Here is a 19,505-nt window from a genome sequence, read left to right as displayed (position 1 = left end):
AAACCAGGTTGGTGTTGCTACTACATCTCTGTCCACTGCTACTGTGGGCCACAAATGTTTCTAGAAGCAGTATTAATTTTCCACAATTCACTGTAGATTTGCTCAAATAAATGTATTACCAACTGCATATTATCTAACTCTGTCAATGAGTTTATCTAGTAACATAGTCAACAAACCTATCATTGAAATAGTCTTCATTTTTGTAATTTCTTTTCCTCCATATTTAACTTATGTAGAAAGCCACATAGATGATACTGCAGCTGTCTATTCAAAGTGGACAGATTAATTATATTTGTATGAGGTCCAGGTTGGACTCAGATTATGAAATATACTAAGCAAATACACACATGAGCTCAATAAGTAAGGTTTTCATGGAAACTGAAAAAAGTGTGAGTTGCCAAGGATGTCAGTGTCCTTCAGGATGTCTGGTGCATACAATAAGCAATGTGTGACAGCATGGAACACGTTAGTTTGTCCTCTGGTGAGGTCTGACCCAGCAACTAATATATGCTGACCTGCCACTCAGAGCTGTGCTCGTGCTACTGGTATAAATGTATGTATCTACATATGCTTGTATCTGAGGGCAGTAAAACCCTGGCTTTTGAGTTTTAATAAGGCGTACCTAATTTCCACATAAAAATTGAAGGTTAACCATGCTATCATGTGGTGGGCAATTTCCATCTCTTGTGCAAATTTGCTTTCCACAGACATTGCTTTCCAACAGGTTTATGAGAAGCCTACATAACTGTGTAGGATAGTTAATGAACAATTCACTGATTAATAGATGAACAGCACCTTTGTAATGGGCAAAACCAGTGCCTCTTACCAGAGTACATTCTGTCGGATTTTATTTTCCTGTTACCAAAGTTAAACTTTGTCCTGCAAAAGGCAATATGATCTGGCCCCCTCTGGTAATTTCTCTCTTTGGTGAATCAAACCTTGATTTCTCTTGGATGCTTTGTGTATTATAATTCCTATTTTGATAACCTGCTGAGTTAGTGGGTTGTATAAATGCACAGGACAGCTGTCCAGGAATGATTACAATATGAATAATTTTACTTTCTGGCCCAAGATAAGAGTTTGCTCCATTTTCTCTGTACTCCTTGCTTCTTTCTCCTTGGCTGCACTCTGGGAGACTCCCTTTCTCCTTAGCCCCAGGCACAAGTAATTATTCACATCACTGTTAAAGAAGAACTATGAGCTAAGGTTCAAGGCTAAAATGATACTGATGAGCATCATTTAGCTTCTCTTTTGGAGTCCTTTCAAGTTTATTTTTCTCTTCACTGCAGCTGCCCGGCACATGTGGTTTCATCAGGCCACACAGCATTTCCTCCTCAGTGGAGACCATTTACAGTCAGACTGTAGGTCCTTGGGATTTCCTCCCTCCCCAAGCTCTCCTGCCCCGTCTTCCTTCTCTGTTCCATGCACTTCCTACTTCCTTGATTTTTCTCCTTGTTCCTCATTCCCAAGTTTCCAGTAGAGGCTGGAGTCCGGCTCCTCCACAGTCAAGTGCAGAATGTAATGGCTCACCTCCTGTTTGATTTCAGCCCTGGTCCCTGGAGGGACACAGCGTTATTGTTGTGGCCCAGCCTTGTAGCACCACAGGCTAATGGATCAATTCAGCCTTCAAAGCATCCTATGGCCTGTCGATATGAAATTCTAGCAATTACTGAAGTGGGAAGGCTGGGAAGTGGCTGAAAAACATTCCCTATTGATTGGCTCGTTGCTCTAGAGTATGATGAACTTGTTTAAGAAAAATTGATCTGACAAATTGATTTTTTTTTAATCAGAGAATCTCACGAATGCAATTTAAGTCACAATATTTCTTGCCTTGCAGAGTTTTTTTTTTTTTTTTTTTTAAATTTTTTTATTTTCACGAGGAGGATCTATGAGGCAAACCAGCCAATGAGAGATACTGAGAAGAGTTTTGATGCTTTCCAGCCCTTGGTTTGTCATTTTAGAAAATGTTTTTTCTATTAAACTGGCTTTTACATTGAAGGTCTCCTCTCCTCTGTGTTTTATGCACTTCAGCCCTCTTGTTAAACTTCTTCACTCTGTTCTCCTAGTCCCTTGTTCCCCTCTTCAGCTCTAAATTTGAGGCTGTCATTTGGGGACCAGCCCTCTGAAAGAGCACAGGCTTCCTCATTTATTGCATGGAGAATAGGTTCTGGGAAATGAGAATCTTAATTACGGCTGAAGGTAGGCCTGTCCCTTGACATCTCCGGGAACTATCTGGGCAGTAATGGTGACAGATTGCAGACCCCAGGGCCATTCGCTCTCTGAGCAGTGACACGTCTGCAGCACATACTTGGACAACTGCTGTTTTGGGACTGAAGAAGTGCCAAAAATCCTTACCTACTTCTGAATACCCGCTCCACCCTCCCTCGCACCTCGTGTGGGGTGACGCTTTCCCTTCTCCCTAATCTCACCCGGTACTCACTCACGGGCTAGATCAGCAGATTCCAAATATGAAAATCATCAGCATCACTTTAGGGATTTCCAAAATACAGACTGTTGGGCCTCATTCCAGACCTATTGAATCAAAGTTAGGGAACGGAGCCTAGGAAATTATAATTTAAAAGCTCCCTAGTTGAGTCCAATGACCAGCCATATTTGGGAGCCATTGGATTAGATAACAAAATTGAGTGAGAGAGAGAGAGAGAGAGAGAGAGAGAGAGAGTGTGTGTGTGTGTGTGTGTGTGTGTGTGTGTGTGTGTGTGTGAAAGATGGAGCTGGGTAGAAGGATGGAGGAGAAAATTTGCCCCAACACGCAATGTGCAATTTATCCCTTTAGAATTCTTTATTAGCACTGTAGGGGAGGCGGGAAAGCTTATTCTCTACCCTCTTAGGTTCCGTGGCTGGAAAATTAAACTGATGAAAGATAGATTAACAAGAGAATAGCAGAGTTTATTAACAATACAGTGTACATACCCGTGGGAGAAACTCAGTGATGAGTAACTCAAAGGGGCGGTTAGAACATGGAACTTATCTAGCACCCTAGCAAAGAACAATACATTTGTAGAGAGGTGACAAGACAAAGTAAAAGAAGTTTAGGCTTCTAGGAGTGGTAAACTGTGGGAAGGTAAATATATGTGGGAAAACTAATGGAAGATAAGAGCTATTTCAGTAAAGTTTCTCTTGGTGCCATCTCTAGTCTGAGGAGAGATTACAGCGATTTAGAGTCTTAAGCATTGTCCTCCTCCTCCTGGTCCAGGAGACAGAAACACCTTTACAAATGGAAATTTATATCCTGCTTTTAGGCAAATGGAAGGAGTACACAGAGCCTTTCTGGCATCTGCTGTATCTCAATTGTCTCAGCCCAAAATAACCCTTCTGTCAAAGAGGCATATTTTGGCCAGGTATGGTGGCTCACACCTGTAATCCCAGCTCTGTGGGAGGTTGAAGCAGGTTGATCACCTGAGGTCAGAAGTTTGAGACCAGCCTGGCCAAAATGGAGAAACCCTATATCTACTAAAAAAAAAAAAAAAAAAAAAATTAGTGGGGCGTGGTGGCACGCACCTATAATCCTGGCTACTTAGGAGGCTGAGGCAGGAGAATCACTTGAACCAGGAGGTGGAGGTTGCAGTGAGAGGAGGTCATGCCACTGTACTTTAGCCTGGGTGACAGAGTGAGACTTTGTCTCAAAAAAAAAAAAAGGCATGTTTTGGGGTGTCATATTCTGATCCACTATAGTGCTTTGAACTCTGAATGTGCTTGTATGGAGAATCATGAAATGAAGCTGTTTGGTACTTAAGTCTAATAAGAATAAAAAAAAAAAATAGAAATAATTTCATAGAATAAGCAATAAAGGACAGAGCGATTTCAAGAGAGGGGCGTGCTGAGGGTAGAGGCGAGCACAAGAGACACGTTTGGCACACTTCAGACCTGGTTCAGAAGCATTTCAGCCAGGGCTGCAAGCCTCTACCACAAATGAAAAAAAGTACCCATGCCCTAAAGTTCTGATGACTTACTCATACTAAAGCCCACACCCAGCTTCTTTGTTATATGTTAAAGTAATGGATTGTGTAAAAGTGGAGAACCTTATCTGGACCTCTGAACACAAGACTTCAGGAGCTGTGTCTATAACTTTGCCAAGCCTGCCAGAGAACGTTCTAAAGTGCTTGAACCACAAGAGAAATGCAGGTTGCCTATGCCAGAATATATCCAGGAAATATGTTCCCAAATGAGTTTTCCCTCCGTAATCTCAAAAACCTGCTTCCCAGGGTGAAATTTTTAAGCAACTTTGCTGCTTGTTTGGTGAGCTCATTGAATAAGCTGAGAGATGGGGAGAAAAATCTTCTGCAAGTCATCTAGATTGGAGATGATTCATGGACTTGGAAAATAGTCTAAATTTTAGTACACTCAAGTACAACACTGAATTCATCCCTGTCATTACCTTTTTCTCTGAGCTCCTGCAAAGCAGACTAGCTAGTTTGTTACAGTAGTGTTCAGTCTTCACTGTACTTTGTAATTATCTGGGGTGCTTTATTAAGTGCTCATGCCTGGGTCCATCCCTAGACCCTGACTTAATTGGTCTGGGGCTAAGTCTGGGCATTCCTGTAAAAGCTGCCTAGGTGATTCCAAATTGTGGCCAAATTTGAGAAGCCCTGGTGTATTTAGATTCAAAGGTAGCAACTGAAATTTTGCTGAAGTTCGAAATCTTCCTTTTAATTTTCTGCCTTTGCACTTCTGGACTTCTGAAGGAGACAATGCAGAGCGGAGAAGGGAGGCGTCTTCTGTTTGCCAAATTTGTGATGAAAACAAAGGCCTCCTGTTTCAAGTACTTCTCAGATAGCATGTGGGCTCTCTTCAATACACAGCGCTGCTTTCAGCAAAATTGTTAATTATAGATCATAATAAGCTGTTAGGAGCAAAACACACACATAATTTGAAAGTGAAATGAGGCCCAGTACATAGATAAAGCAATTGTTTGTTTAAGAGGTGATTAGCAGCAGCAAAACAAGCAAACTGATACTTGAACCTGAAAGAAATTACCCCCATTTGGAATTGTTACACTCTTCCCTTATTTGTGCGCTGCAGCCCAACCGCAAAGGGGAAAGGCGGCTGCTGTCAGTTTTCTTTTTTGTCTGTGTGTGATGTCGGGAGGATATAGTCTCTGCCATCTTAGAACTAAGATGATATTAAAAGAGTAGCCTGTCAGAAGGAATAAAGGAAAGGAAGAGTCTCCGTTTCTTGAAGGAGCACAACTGAGATTTAAATTGTTCTGAGCTATGATAAATTATAAGGCTTTAAAACCACTGTAATCACTGAATGAACAAAACAGTTTGCCTTGGGTAATTATGCCTTTTTGGTCTCCTTCACTTTCAAGTTATTTTCCCCTTGTAAATGTTACACTCTGGCACTGTGTGCTGTGTCAGAGTGTTAATTTCAGTGTGAATCGCTGGGGTTGTCTTTAAGAGTAAGTGAGCCTAGAAATACTTGCAGTTCAGACCAAGTTAGACAAAAACATCATTAACACTTGAGCATGACATTTGGTGACTAGAGTTTCTACATCACAACTCAACCTGGGGTCAGGTGGGCTTGGGGCTTAATCCACTGATTCCCATGAGCTTTTGACTTGAGTGAGCTTTTAGACTCTGCTGCAGACCTGGAAATTCCCAGGATGGAAAGTTCATGTGGAATAGATGCCAGTTAGTGAACAAGGAAGGGTGCAATAAGGATGAATAACCATGTTATTAGGGGAGATTGCAGCACTCAAGATGGGAGGTTTAATAAGCATCTGAGGTTCACAGTAAATCCTTAGCTTTTTGTTGCCTGATAATGCATTCAGATTTTTCAGCCCATCACTCACTCGAGCTGAGGAATGGCCTAATTCCTACTTCTCAGAGGCAGCACTGTGAAGAGCCCAGGTTCCAACCCAAGCACCCTATCTAATTCCAGGTTAGCAGCCGAATGAAAGGCTGCTCTGAGTGGCCCATGTGGTATTGCTGTCTGTGGAAAGTTCCAACATGAGTATCTCTCTGGTGTCTTGAGTGAGAAGGTAGAGGCAACAGGTAATTTTGCTGCAACCATCCAAATTATCATGTTTCCTGGGGTGTCTGTGTTAATGTTCCATCCTGGTGAAAGGAAGAGCCTGTAACTTCCAGTTTCCTTGGAGATAAATTCACTGTGATTTGGTGCTTGGAGAAGGCATGTTTATGACAAAAGCTAACATGCACTGAGCATTGACTTTGTGCCAGGCATCATTTCTAGGTAGATCACAGTATGACCTCCTGTAACCCTGACACACGGTTGAGGTTGCAGGCTTTCACCTCTCCAGTTTTCAAAAGAGGAAAAGGAGATGGAGAGTGGCTGGCCAACTTGCACAAGGGCACACATTATGGAGCTGGATTGAAACCAGGCAGTCTGACCCCAGAAAATGCATAGTGAACTACTAGGTTATACTGCTTCAAAGACACAAAACCTTCTCTCCCTAGCTCAGTGATTTCCAAACTCCCTGGGGCAGCATTCAGGCCTGGTTTATCCACCTGCCTCTAGCCTCCAGGCTCCTCATACCCCCAGGACAAGGAACAGATAACTAAATGGCACTGCAGCAATCTCTCCTCTTGCCCCTCAGGAGAAGCTCCTCAGTCATTGGTTCAGAAAGTTGGTCTTTTCTGACCTCGTGCCTTTTGGTTTTGAGGAAGTTGGGATTTATGAACTTGTTCTGGAGCGGAGGACTTAAGGGGAACCGAAGGATGGTGTACATCGTAACTTCCTCAGATGATATCATAATGCATCCTCTCCAAAGGACCACGGATGAGCCTCCTGCTAGTTGTAAACAATACAACAGACTGGGGGATTTTAAAATCGAAGTGAGATTGCAGCTGGGGCTGCAAACATTTAATCCAAAAGGCAGGCAGTCTAAATGAACTCTGATAGAGTTGCATGGAAGCATTAGAGAGGCCAACAATCCTATAAATGTAATTGGACTTTCGAATTCATTGAGGTGATAAGACTCATCAGCCTGCATGTTTTATGCAGCCTAACTGGCCAGATCCAGGACTGCATGCATAATGGACTTCTGTGAGATTGATAAGTCTGGGCTGTTTCTTTGGATAAGCCTTGGACCTTCAGAGGTTTGCTGCGTGATGCAGGCTGCTGAGTGTGCGCCACTCTCCTTGCTGCCTCCAGGTAGGGAGCTGGTCTTGCTCCTATTTGTGCAATGGCCTGATTCACATGCAAGACCAGCCCCTGCTCTATTCCTTCTTTTAAGCTTCCTTCTGTGGCTTGTTTTGAATCCACTCCTGCCTCCTCCCACTTCTTCCTGTTACTAATGAGCCACTCTGGGTGAGAGACTCTGACATCTAAGGGCCTCTGGGAGCAGCAGAAAAAACTGTAGGCCTGTGCACAGAGGAGTCCCATGGTGCTGACCATTTATTTGGTGACCATGTGGGCCCGATAAACAAAGCAAATCTGTCCGGCTCTCCCTCCCTCTGTGGCTTTTGGGCCTGTGCATGTGCATTTCCCAGGACAGTTGGAGGAGACACCAAAACTTGTCTTCATTACAGCTCTGACTCATAACCCAATTAATGGTGTCAAGAAGTGAAACATGGTCCCCAGGCCCAGCTGCCTTTTGAAAGCAAGTCCCAGCCTGTTCAGAGCAATAATGAATGGTGCTCCAGAGAGGATGGCCCAGAATCTATTCTGCTAGCCAAAGCAAAGGGAGCTTTCAGAAAGGTGGTATGCAGTGTCAGCTCTCAGTTTTGGGGTGTGGATGCACTTGGCCTCAAAACTGCTGAGTGGGAAGGTGGGAGGGGAAATGTTTGATGCCTTCCCCGATTTCTAACTGAGGTCATCTATCTCACCTGCCCTGGACTTCTCACATTTAAGGCAGGCAGATTGTCACCTGCCTCCCTGTATCCACTCCTCCTCCGGTTTCTCTTCTCCTCCCACTCCTTTGGCCTCTTGAGTTTCTGTAGGAAGAATCTCCCTCTTCACATTGATCAGACACGCTGCTCTTTTTATTCCCTTCTAGGGCCTGTACATGGGTTGATTAACATGTGCCTTTCCTTAAATCACCGCCACGGTTTGCGGGTGAAAGGCCAGCACCATGAACCCATTTTCCAAGGTCCATTATAGAGATTATTTTGTAAATTCAGACATGCTAATTTTCCACAGGGCATGTGCTAGCAAGGGCTGCCTGTGAGCCTGGGACATACTGTTCCTTCAAACACCTGACTAAATGCACAGAATTTTAAACACAGGCTTACTGTGAATAAGTGGCAATGCTTCTTCTTTCTAAGAAGCCATTTACTTCTTTTCAGAAAAAAAAAAAAAAAAAAATCAAACCTCTTTACTCTTCAAATGTAGAGGCCCTTTAATATCACTAATGAGAGCTACCATATATTGAGCACAGAGTGTCCGACGCAGCACAGAGCGCTCTGTTGATACCATTCCTAATCTCCACAGCAACCCTTCCAACAGAGAACTGTATCCTCATCTTCCAAGCGCGCACTGTTTCTCGTTTTTGAAGGGAGACAGGGTAGGAGAGGATCGTGGGCGTGCTTCGCCTCGGAAGGGAGCCAGGAGCTCCAGGGTCCTGCAGTTAATACCCGTCTCTTCTTATTCCTTTCTCACCTTCTGCAGGTTGCCTTGAGATTTTTAATCCCCTAGGTGATCTGAATCCTCATTTTATGTCTCCAGAAAAGAAGGCAGGATCTCCAGGAAGGTGGATCTCCCAGAGACAGCTTCAGGTGGAAGACACAGATCCCCGTGGCACCACCCTAGACACCAAGTTTCGCTCAGTGGCCTGTCCCCTGGTGCGGACTGAAACCAGCATTGCCTGGTTTTTGTGCTCCTGACAAGACGGCAGCCTGTGGTGACAAGGGAGACAGTTGGATACACAGTCCCCGCCTTTCCCCAGGGACCTCTTTCTTCTGTCGGAGCCAAATGCTGCTCAGTTGTAGAGCTCAGGGAACAAAACAGTCTTTGTTGCTTAAACTGAAATCTTCCCATGGCTGACTGTCCCAGGGGTCTTGTTAACAATACTCTTCCTCATTCCTCCTCTTCTTCTTCCTCCTCCTCCTCCCCAACCTCTCCCCCTGCTGCCTCCCCCTACCTGCTCTTCCTCCTCTTCTCCCACTCCCTTGCCCTCTGTGATTCTTAATCATTATACTTCTGAAACATGACAAACCTAATAGAATCTTGCCAGAGCGAGAGGCCCTAGGGAATTAGTGGAGAAACTGCAAGAGCCAAACCCATTTGGGTAGGTTTGGGTTTCATGGGAACAGTTTGGTGCAGTGAGAAGGCAGGAGGAGGAGAAAGAGCTGGAGGCTGCCCAGCTGATTGTCTCCTGGGATGGGTGCCCAGGGGGTAGGGCCGTAAATCGGCCTAGTGACTGTTAACCTATTTTAGATCACAGATGTCTCTGAGAATTTGAGGAGCACACATCAGCCCAAAATTTGGGCTTGTGGTCAGGTTTCTCTGAGTGCTCAGTCCAAGGGCCAATGCTCTGCATACTTCCCACTTCTTCCCACTGGCTTCATCTGTCTTAGTTAGAAGCCCAGTAAACATACATCCTTAGGAGATGTGACCATGTCATCAATTATCTTCCCTGGAACACTTTTAGAGTGACAGAGGCACTATTATTAACTACACTGGGATGACTTAACATCAACCAAGACAGTTTCAGGCGAACTGGGAAATAGCGTTTCCAAGCTCTGGTCTTGGGGTTTGGTGCTAAGGCCCAGGACTAGGAAGTGGATTCTCTTACGAACTGCTTAGACTCTCAGGGAGACCCTCAGCTTATCCAGCTATACAAATCAAAGAATCAAACGAAGTCTTCATTGTTTCTTTGGGTGCTGGTGTTTCTAATCCTTCTTTTCTTTATATGCATGTTAGAAAAAGCATATTGGGTGACATATTTTGCCTCCTACTGGTTGGTTGAGTCAATGTTTTCACTTGAATGTCTGAACAAAAAAAAGTGCTTGAACTGGTGAGAATAATATAGTGCAGAGAACCTGGGACTTCCCTTTTCTGAAAGAATAGGGCAATGCTCTTGTAAAATGTTTTCTCCTTGCTCTAAGTAACTGACCATGGTGTTGAATCCTGATTATTCAGGAGCACCCACCGTTACTCAGGGCTTTAGCAGGAGCATCTGATGGGTTTAGCATTCCCTGTCTCTAGGGCTTCACCTCTCAGTTATAAGGAAAAAACAACCTGTGTTTAAAGATACAGCAGCTGGTAAGGTACTGAAATCTCAGAGCTCCTTGGGGCCCTGGGTGTAGGGTAATTTGGGAAATTCTGGCATCAGGATTTCCCTAGTCACCCTATGCACCATGAACAAGCAGGAACTACAAATACGAAAGTCTGCCAAGGACTCACGGCAGGTGAAGACGACCCAGAGGCGCCGGATCAGGAGGCCGGCTTGTTCGGTCCTTCTGGGTCAGCTGTTGATTTCCAGAATGTCCACAGGCAAGTAGTTTCTTTCCATTTCTTTCAAAGGTTTCATTTTCTCCTGCTGTTCACACTGCATGAGAATTGGGAGCAGGACATTGAAAATGGTGTAGCCACCCTGCATTCTGAAGTTAAAGGGCACGCTGTGAAGCAGGCCATGAGGTGGAGAGAAAGCAGTGGGCCAGGAGTTGGGAGCGCATTGATTCTCATCCCTGACACCCACTCTGTATGTATGAATTTGCCCCATCTTTATGCTTTGGAAGTCTCTGTTTTATCATCAGAGGGGATTTTTAAATTTTTTTTATTTTTTATTTTCTTTTTAGCAGTGGAGTCCTTCAAATGGTGAAATCTTATATACACTTCCTCAAATATTAAAAAATATGCATTTGCATTTGTATATGTATATATGTATAAAAGGTAAAGCTATTTTGATTGAAGTGTTTAGGACCAGACTGGCACCAGCTCAGGCTATCTGTCCTGAGCGTCTAAGGCACTTCCTCTGTTGGGCCTCCACTAGCCTGGAGGTTTGGGTGAATTTTTTTTTCTTTGAGACGGAGTCTCGCTCTGTCGCCCAGGCTGGAGTGCAGTGGCGCAATCTCGGCTCACTGCAAGCTCCTCCTCCTGCGTTCATGCCATTCTCCTGCCTCAGCCTCCGGAGTAGCTGGGACTACAGGCGCCCGCCACCACGCCCAGCTAATCTTTTGTATTTTTAGTAGAGACGGGGTTTCACTGTGTTAGCCAGGAAGGCCATCTCCTGACCTTGTGATCTGCCCGCCTTGGCCTCCCAGAGTGCTGGGATTACAGGGGTGAGCCACCGCGCCCGGCCGTTTGGGTCAATTTTTAAAAAGTGTCACGCTCCAGTCTGATGCAGCCCCCGCACCAGGCCCTACATGGGAGCAAAGTGAGCAAGAGCTGGGGGGAAGCCACTCCCCTCCCCTTCGTCTGCTGCAAATTGCCCAGGTCCTGCCCTCAGACTCCTAGCACTTGAGAATTGTTGAACTTGGTTTCTCCAACGAGCTCCTTCCAGATCTTCAGTGTAATAGACAGTCATTCTGGATTGAGGACTGGAGTGTCTATACTGCAGTGAGCACTGGAGTTGTCAGATGAACGTAAAGAGCTAGAGGAGAAGCACTTGGCAATGAAGAAGCCTGACTCAGAATCCATGCCATGTCCCCCAGACACCCACCCCGCCTCGGAGCCAGAATCCTGGCTCACTGGTTGCCGTACTTTCTGCTCCCTGGACAATTCTGGTACTCAATTTTATTGTTTACCAAGCCTGTTATTTGGGACTGTGAAATACGATTCTTGAAGGCTACAGTGAAGCGACTGGCGCTTGGGGACCAGGCACCTTGGGTTGTAAATCAATCTTCTCTCTACAGAAACTCCAGCCGTTAAACATTACAAGGTGAAGCGTAGCCCCCTTGTGGGACACCCTGCAGCGATTGCCATGTTAGCTGAAAAGATTGTGTTTCTGGAAATGCTCTAATGGAAGATACAGAATCCTCTCTTGGGATTATATTTTCACGCGTGGGAGTATCTGTTAACAGGAGATGAGTAGAGCTAGGCACTGAATGATTTGTAGAGAACTTCCTCTCTCTCTCTCTCTTTAGTATAAAGGGACAGATGCTTAGATAAAATACATTTCTTGACAATTCTGTTCAGTGTTTCAAAAAAGCAAACAACCCTAATTCTATCCATCAGAAAATAGTGGATTCTCTGTAACCCTTTGAATCTCTTCAGCTCCTAGAACGTTTAATACTTATTTATCCTAAAATTTTATTTTCTTTGATTATTTCTAAACAATCAGCTAATCCTTTTCTTTCTTTCTTTCTTTCTTTCTTTCTTTCTTTCTTTCTTTCTTTCTTTCTTTCTTTCTTTCTTTCTTTCTTTCTTTCTTTCTTTCTTTCTTTTCTCTTTCTTTCTTTCTTTCTTTCTTTCTTTCTTTCTTTCTTTCTTTCTTTTTTTTTTTTTTTTTTTTTGAAACGGAGTCTTGCTCTGTCGCCCAGGCTGGAGTGCAGTGGCCGGATCTCAGCTCACTGCAAGCTCCGCCTCCCGGGTTTACGCCATTATCCTGCCTCAGCCTCCCGAGTAGCTGGGACTACAGGCACCCGCCAACACACCCGGCTAGTTTTTTTGTATTTTTTAGTAGAGACGGGGAGCTAATCCTTTTCTATACGTTAGAATGATGCTTGGAGAGAGTCACTGAGTGACTGGTTAATGAGCTGATGTGGCCACCGACTATCGTGTGATAGTATCTGAGAAAATCCAGATTCCAAATGGGCCAATTAAACTAGTTTTTCAGTTTGAGAAGATGAAGAAGTTCTGGTGGATTGTGGTGATAGTTGCACAATGAGGTGAATGTACTTAAGGCCACTGAACTGTATACTTAAAAATGGTTCAAGTGGTAAATTTTATGTTATATATATTTTACATTTAAAAAGTAAAACATTTAGGTCTGAGTTTTTATTTTTAGACTTTGCTCAACCCAAACCAAAGGTAGTTTTGTTTTATTTTGTTTTGTTCATGACCTGTGAGGATGTGGTGTATTTCATATCGCCCAGGATTCTTCTGCTTGCTTGTGAATTTTAAGTTCTCAAATATTAATTCCCTTTTCTCTGTCACATGATTCCTGCCTAGCCATTTCAAATACTGAGAAACAAAATAAAAAGCAGCCAGTGTTTTCCTTGCAGAACTCCTAATATAAACTAATGATTTGGGAGTCCTGCAAAAATCTCAGAATCTGTGTTTACCTTGGACAAATATTTAGAAAATTTATTTGGACAAAATTTGGAATGGTGGGAACTCCAAAAATATTTTTTCCACAAACTGACCAATTCATGCTTTACCTGCTTTCTTACCTCTAAGCTCTTTATTCAAAAAATATGCTTATTATGTGCCTTCAATTTTCAAGGTCTCACATGAAATCCTTTGAGAAATATGATACTGATCTATCCTCAAGACAGAACTAGAGATGTGTATATAACTAAAACAAAAGAATAGGACCAATACCCTGAATAGACTCTCTCCATCATTCATTCAACAATTGCTTATTGATTCCCCAACAAGTGCCAGACTCTTTGTATTATGGGAATTCAGAGATGCAGAAATGCCTTCCAGCACAGGACAGCAGAGAGCTCTGTGGAAGAACTGACATTTCCAGAAGCTGGTTACGGAAGGATATGTAACATTTGAAGGGCATTCTACAAAGTGAGAATAGAATAAGCAAAGGTAAAGAAATGGGGAACAAAGGGTATGTTTGGAGAGGAATAGGCAAGATTAAATGGGTCAGCAAACTTTCTCTTTAAAGGGTCAGGTAGCAAATATAGTGGCTCTGCAGGCCAGATGGTCTTTGTTGCAGATACTCAACTCTGTTGTAGTATGAAAGCAGCCATAGATAATACCTAAATGAATGGGTGTGTCTGTGGTTCCAATAAAACTGTATTAAAGTTTTTTGAAGCTCATTTGGCCACTGGCTGTAGTTTGCTGACTTTTAGGCTAGATCCCAAGATGGGTGAAGGGACATGGGGGGATGTAGAAGTAGACCCCCGTCGGATTAGGGTGGTGTTTGTATTTCAGGCTAAAGATATATATATTTTTCAATGTAGCAATGAGAAGGTTCATGCTTTTGAATGAAAAGAATGTTCTGATTAGAGCCTTCCCTAAATAATATCTTTCTCAAAGGAGTTCCCATAGCTTTCTCTCTTTCAGAAGCACTTCTGGAGATTTTTCCTCTACAGTATTATTTATGCACTCTCACATCCATACATTCTTAGGACTTTAGAAGTAACTACACCAAACCTTATAAATCATCTGGTCTTACCCACCAGACAAGGAAAAGAGAGCTGACAATATGTTTCTTCCAATTTTTTTTTTTTTTCCTTTTCAGTCATTTTAGTTTGAGATGGGGTCTCACTCTGTCACCCAGGCTGGAGTGCAGTGGCTTATCTTGGCTCACTGCAGCTTCCATCTTCTGAGCTCAAGTGATCCTTCCACTTCAGCCTCCTGAGTAGCTGGGATTACAGGTGTGCACCACCATGCCTGGCTAATTTTTGTATTTTTAGTAGAGATGAAATTTTGCCATGTTGCCTAGGTTGGTCTCGAACTCCTGGGCTTAAGCAATCCACCTGCCTAGGTCTTGCAAAGTGCTGAGGTTACAGACGTGAGCCACCACACCTGGCTTCCAATTTTTCTATTGTAGGAAGATTGCAATGGGTGAGACAGAATGAGAATTAGCCAAGAACCCTGCATGTGCATATATGTTCTACTACAGCTCCTTGAGTGAGGCCCCGATTTTTGCAGGATCTCCATGGCCTTAGAGATTAGAAGAATACCTTTCTTTTCTTTCTTTCTTTTTTCTTTTTCTTTTGTGTTTTTTGAGATGGTGTCTCACTCTGTTGCCCAGGCTGGAGTGCAGTGGCACGACCTGGTTCACTGCAACCTCCGCCTTCTGGATTCAAGCAATTCTCTTGCCTCAGTCTCCTGAGTAGCTGAGATTACAGGCATGCACCACCATGTCTGGCTAATTTTGTACTTTTAGTAGAGAGGTGTTTCACCATATTGGCCAGGTTGGTCTCAAACTCCTGACTTCATGATCCGCCCCCTCGGCCTCCCAAAGTGCTGGAATTACAGGTGTGAGTCATTTTTTAACTTTTATTTTAGATTCACAGGTACATGTGCAGGTTTGTTTCATAGGTAAAACTCACGTCATGGGGATTTGTTGTACAGATTATTTCTTCACCCAGTTTACTAAGCTTAGTACCCAATAGGTATTTATTTGATCTTCTCTCTCCCTTCACCCTCTACCCTCAAGAAGGCCCCAGTGTCAGTTTTTCCCCTCTTTGTGACCATGAGTTCTCATCATTTAGCTCTCATTTACAAGTGAGAACATTCGGAGTTTGGATTCTCTTCCTGCATTAGTTTGCTAAGGATAATAGCCTTCAGCTCCATCTATGTTCCCATAAAAGATATGAATTTGTTCTTTTTTATGGTTGCATGGTATTCCATGGTGTATATGTACCACATTTTGTTTAGCCAGTCTATCATTGATTCCATGTCTTTGCTATTGTGAATTATGCCGCAAAGAACATTTGCCTGTATGTGCGTTTGTTTTCAATTTTAAAATTTCCATGTTATTGGGGAACAGGTGGTATTTGGTTACATGAGGAAGTTCTTCAATGGTGATTTGTGAGATTTTGGTGCACTTATCACCCAAGCAGTATACACTGCACCCTATTTGTAGTCTTTTATCCCTCACCTCCTTCCCACCCTTCCCCCTGAACCCCCGAAGTCCATTGTGTCATTCTTATGCCTTTATTTGCCTCATGTGTCTTTATGGTAGAATGATTTCTATTCTTTTGGGTATATATCCCGTAATGGGATTGCTGCATCAAATGGTAGTTCTGTTTTTAGCTCTTTGAGAAATTGCCAACTGCTTTCCACAATCTTTGAACTAATTTACATTCCCACCAACAGTGTATGAGCATTCCCTTTTCTCTGCAACCTCACTAGCATCTGTTCTTTTTTGGATTTTTTTCTTTCTTTTTTCTTTTTTTTTTTTTTGAGATGGAAACTCACTCTGTCACCCAGGCTGGAGTGCAGTGGCACGTTCTCAGCTCACTGCAACCTCTGCCTCTTGGGTTCAGGCGATTCTCCTCCCTCAGCCTCCTGAGTAGCTGGGATCACAGGTATGCACTACCATATCCAGCTATTTTTTTTTTTTTTTTTTTTTTTTGGTAATTTTAGTAGAGATAGGGTTTCACCATGTTGGCCAGGAGGTCTCAAACTCCTGACCTCAAGTGGTCTGCCTACCTTGGCCTCCCAAAGTGCTGGGATTACAGGCATGAGCCACACTGTGCCTGGCCATTGCCCACTTTTTAATGGGGTTGTTTTTTCTTGTAAATTTGTTCAAGTCCCTTATAGATACTGGATATTAAACCTTTGTCAGATGCATAGTTTGCAAATATTTTCTCCCATTCTGTAGGTTGTGTGTTTATTAAGTTTAATTAGATCTCATCTGCCACTTTTTGCTTTTGTTGCAATTGCTTTTGGTGTCTTCGTCATAAAATATTTGTTTGTTCCTATGTCCAGAATGATATTGCCTAGGTTGTCTTCCAGGGTTTTTATAGTTTTGGGTTTTACATTTAAGTCTTTAATCTGTCTTGAGTTTTCTCTGCAACCTCATCAGTGTAAGAAAGGGGACCAGTTTCAATTTTCTGCATATGTCTAGTCAGTTATCCCAGCATCATTTATTGAATAGAGAGTCATTTCTCTATTGCTTGTTTTTGTCTACTTTGTCAAAGATCAGAGGATTGTAGGTGTGCAAATTATTTTTGGGTTCCTTCTTCTGTTCCATTGGTCTACATGTCTGCTCTTTTTTTTTGTCCGTACCATACTGTTTTGGTTACTGTATCCCTGCATTATAGTTTGAAATTTGGTAGTGTGATGCCTCCAGCTTTGTTCTTTTGTTTATGATTGCCTTGGGTATTCAGGCTCTTTTTTTGTTCCATATGAATTTGTAATTTTTTTTCTAATTCTGTGAAGAACGTTATTGGTAGTTTAATAGGAATAGCATTGAATCTATACATAGCTTTGGGCACCATGGCCATTTTAAAGATATTGATTCTTCCTATCCATGAGCATAGAATATTTTTCCATTTGTTTGTGTCATCTCTGATTTCTTTTAGCATTGGTTTGTAATTCACATTGTAGAGATCTTTCACCTCCTTGGTTAGTGGTATTCCCAGGTATTTTATTCTTTTTGTGGCAATTGTGAATGGGATTGCATTTCTGATTTAGCTCTCAGCTTGGCTGTTGATGTAGAGGAATGCTAGTGATTTTTGTACATTGACTTGGTATCCTGTAACTTTGTTGAAGTTGTTTATCAGCTGAAGGAGCTTTTGGGCCAAGATTATGGGGTTTTCTAGATATAGAATCATGTAATCTGCAAACAGAGATAGTTTGACTTCCTCTCTTCCTATTGGGATGCCCTTTATTTCTCTCTTTTACCTGATTGCTCTGGCTAGGACTTCCAATACTATGTTAAATAGGAGTGGTGAGAGAGGGCATCCTTGTCTTGTGCCTGTTTACAATGGGGATGCTTCCAATTTTTTCCCATTCAGTATGATGTTGGGTATGAATTTGTCATAGATGGTTTTTATTATTTTGAGGTATGTTTCTTCAATGCCCAGTTTACTGAGAGTTTTTAACATAAAGGGATGTTGAATTTTATTGAATGTCTTTTCTGCATCTATTGAGATAATCATGTGGTTTTTGTCTTTAGTTCTGTTTGTGGGATTAATCACATTTATTGATTTGTGTATGTTGAACCAGCCTTGCATTCTGGGGATGAAGCCTACTTGATTATCACACATTAGCTTTCTAATGTGCTGCTGGATTTGGTTTGCAAGTATTTTGTTGAGAATTTTTGCATTAATGCACATCAATGATATTAGCCTGAAGTTTTCTTTTTGTGTTGTGTCTCTGCCAGGTTTTGGTATCCAGATGATGATGGCCTCATAGAGTGAGTTGGAGAGGAGTCCCTCTTCCTCAATTTTTTTTATGGTAGTTCCATAGAAAGGGTACCAGATTTTCTTTGTACCTCTGGTGGAATTTGGCTATGAATCTCTCTGGTCCTGGGCTCCTTTTGGGTGGTAGGCTATTTATTACGAATTCAATTTCAGAGTTCATTATTAGTATCTTCAGAGAATCAATTTTTTCCTAGTTCAGGAATGTATCCATCTTTTTTAGTTTTCTAGCTTGTTTGCATAGAGGAGTTTGCAGTAGTTTCTGATGGTTATTTTTATTTCTGTGGGGTCAGTGGTAACATCGCCATTGTTCTTTCTAATTGTGTTTATTTGGATCTTTTTTCTTTTCTTTATTAGCCCAGCTAGTGGCCTATCTTACTAATTTTTTAAAAAAATCTAACTCCTGGTTTTGTTGGTCTCTAAAAAATTTTTAAAAAATTTTCAAATTTCAATAGGTTTTTGGGGAACAGGTGGTGTTTGGTTAAATGAATAAGTTCTTTAGTGGTGATTTCTGAGATTTTGGTACACCCATCACCCAATCATTTTGTATAATGACTTCTTTCTTCTGGGTAGATATCTAGTAGTGGGATTGCTGGATCAAACAGTAGATGTACTTTTAGTTGTTTAAGGAATCTCCACATTGTTTTCCATAGTGGTTGTACTAGTTTACATTCCCACTAGCAGTGTAGAAGTTAGAAGTGTTCCCTTTTTGCCACATGCATGCCAACATCTATTATTTTTTGATTTTTTGATTATGGCCATTCTTGCAGGAGTGAGGTGCTATTTGAATTGCGGTTTTGATTTGCATGTCCCTGATAATTAGTGATGTTGAGAATTTTCCTATATGCTTGTTGGCCATTTGTATACCTTCTTTTGAGAATTGTCTATTCATGTCCTGAGCCCCCTTTTTGATGGGATTGTTAATTTTTTTCTTGCTGATTTGTTTGAGTTTGTTGTAGATTCTGGATATTAGTCCTTTGTGGGTTGTATAGATTGTGAAGATTTTCTCCCATTCTTTGGGCTGTCTGTTAACTCTGCTGATTATTTCTTTTGCTGTGAAGAAACTTTTTAGTTAAATTAAGTCTCATCTATTTATCTTTGTTTTTGTTGCATTTTCTTTTGATTTCTTGGTCATGAAGTCTCTGCCTAAGCCAATGTCCTGAAGAGTTTTTCCCATGTTATTTCCTAGAATCTTTATGATTTCTTAGATTTAAGTCTTTGATTCATCTTGAGTTGATTTTTGTATAAGGTGAGAGATGAAGATCCAGTTTCATTTTTCTACATGTGGCTGATCAATTATCCCAGCACTATTTGTTGAATAGGTTGCCCTTCCCCACTTTCTGTTTTTGGTTGCTTTGTTGAAGAAGAGTTTGCTGTAAGTATTTGGGTTTCTTTCTGGGTTCTCTGCTCTGTTCCATTGGACTATGTGCCTATTTTTATATCAGTACCATGCTGTTTTGGTGACTATGGCCTTACAGTATAGTTTGGAGTTGTGTAATGTGATGCCTCTAGATTTGTTCTTTTTTCTTAGTCTTGCTTTGGCTATGTGGGCTCTTTTTTGGTTCCATATGAATTTTAGGATTG

This window comes from Macaca thibetana, chromosome 15, assembly GCF_024542745.1.
Source record: "Macaca thibetana thibetana isolate TM-01 chromosome 15, ASM2454274v1, whole genome shotgun sequence".
Taxonomy (NCBI): domain Eukaryota; kingdom Metazoa; phylum Chordata; class Mammalia; order Primates; family Cercopithecidae; genus Macaca; species Macaca thibetana.
Note: the sequence above shows the minus strand (reverse complement) of the source record.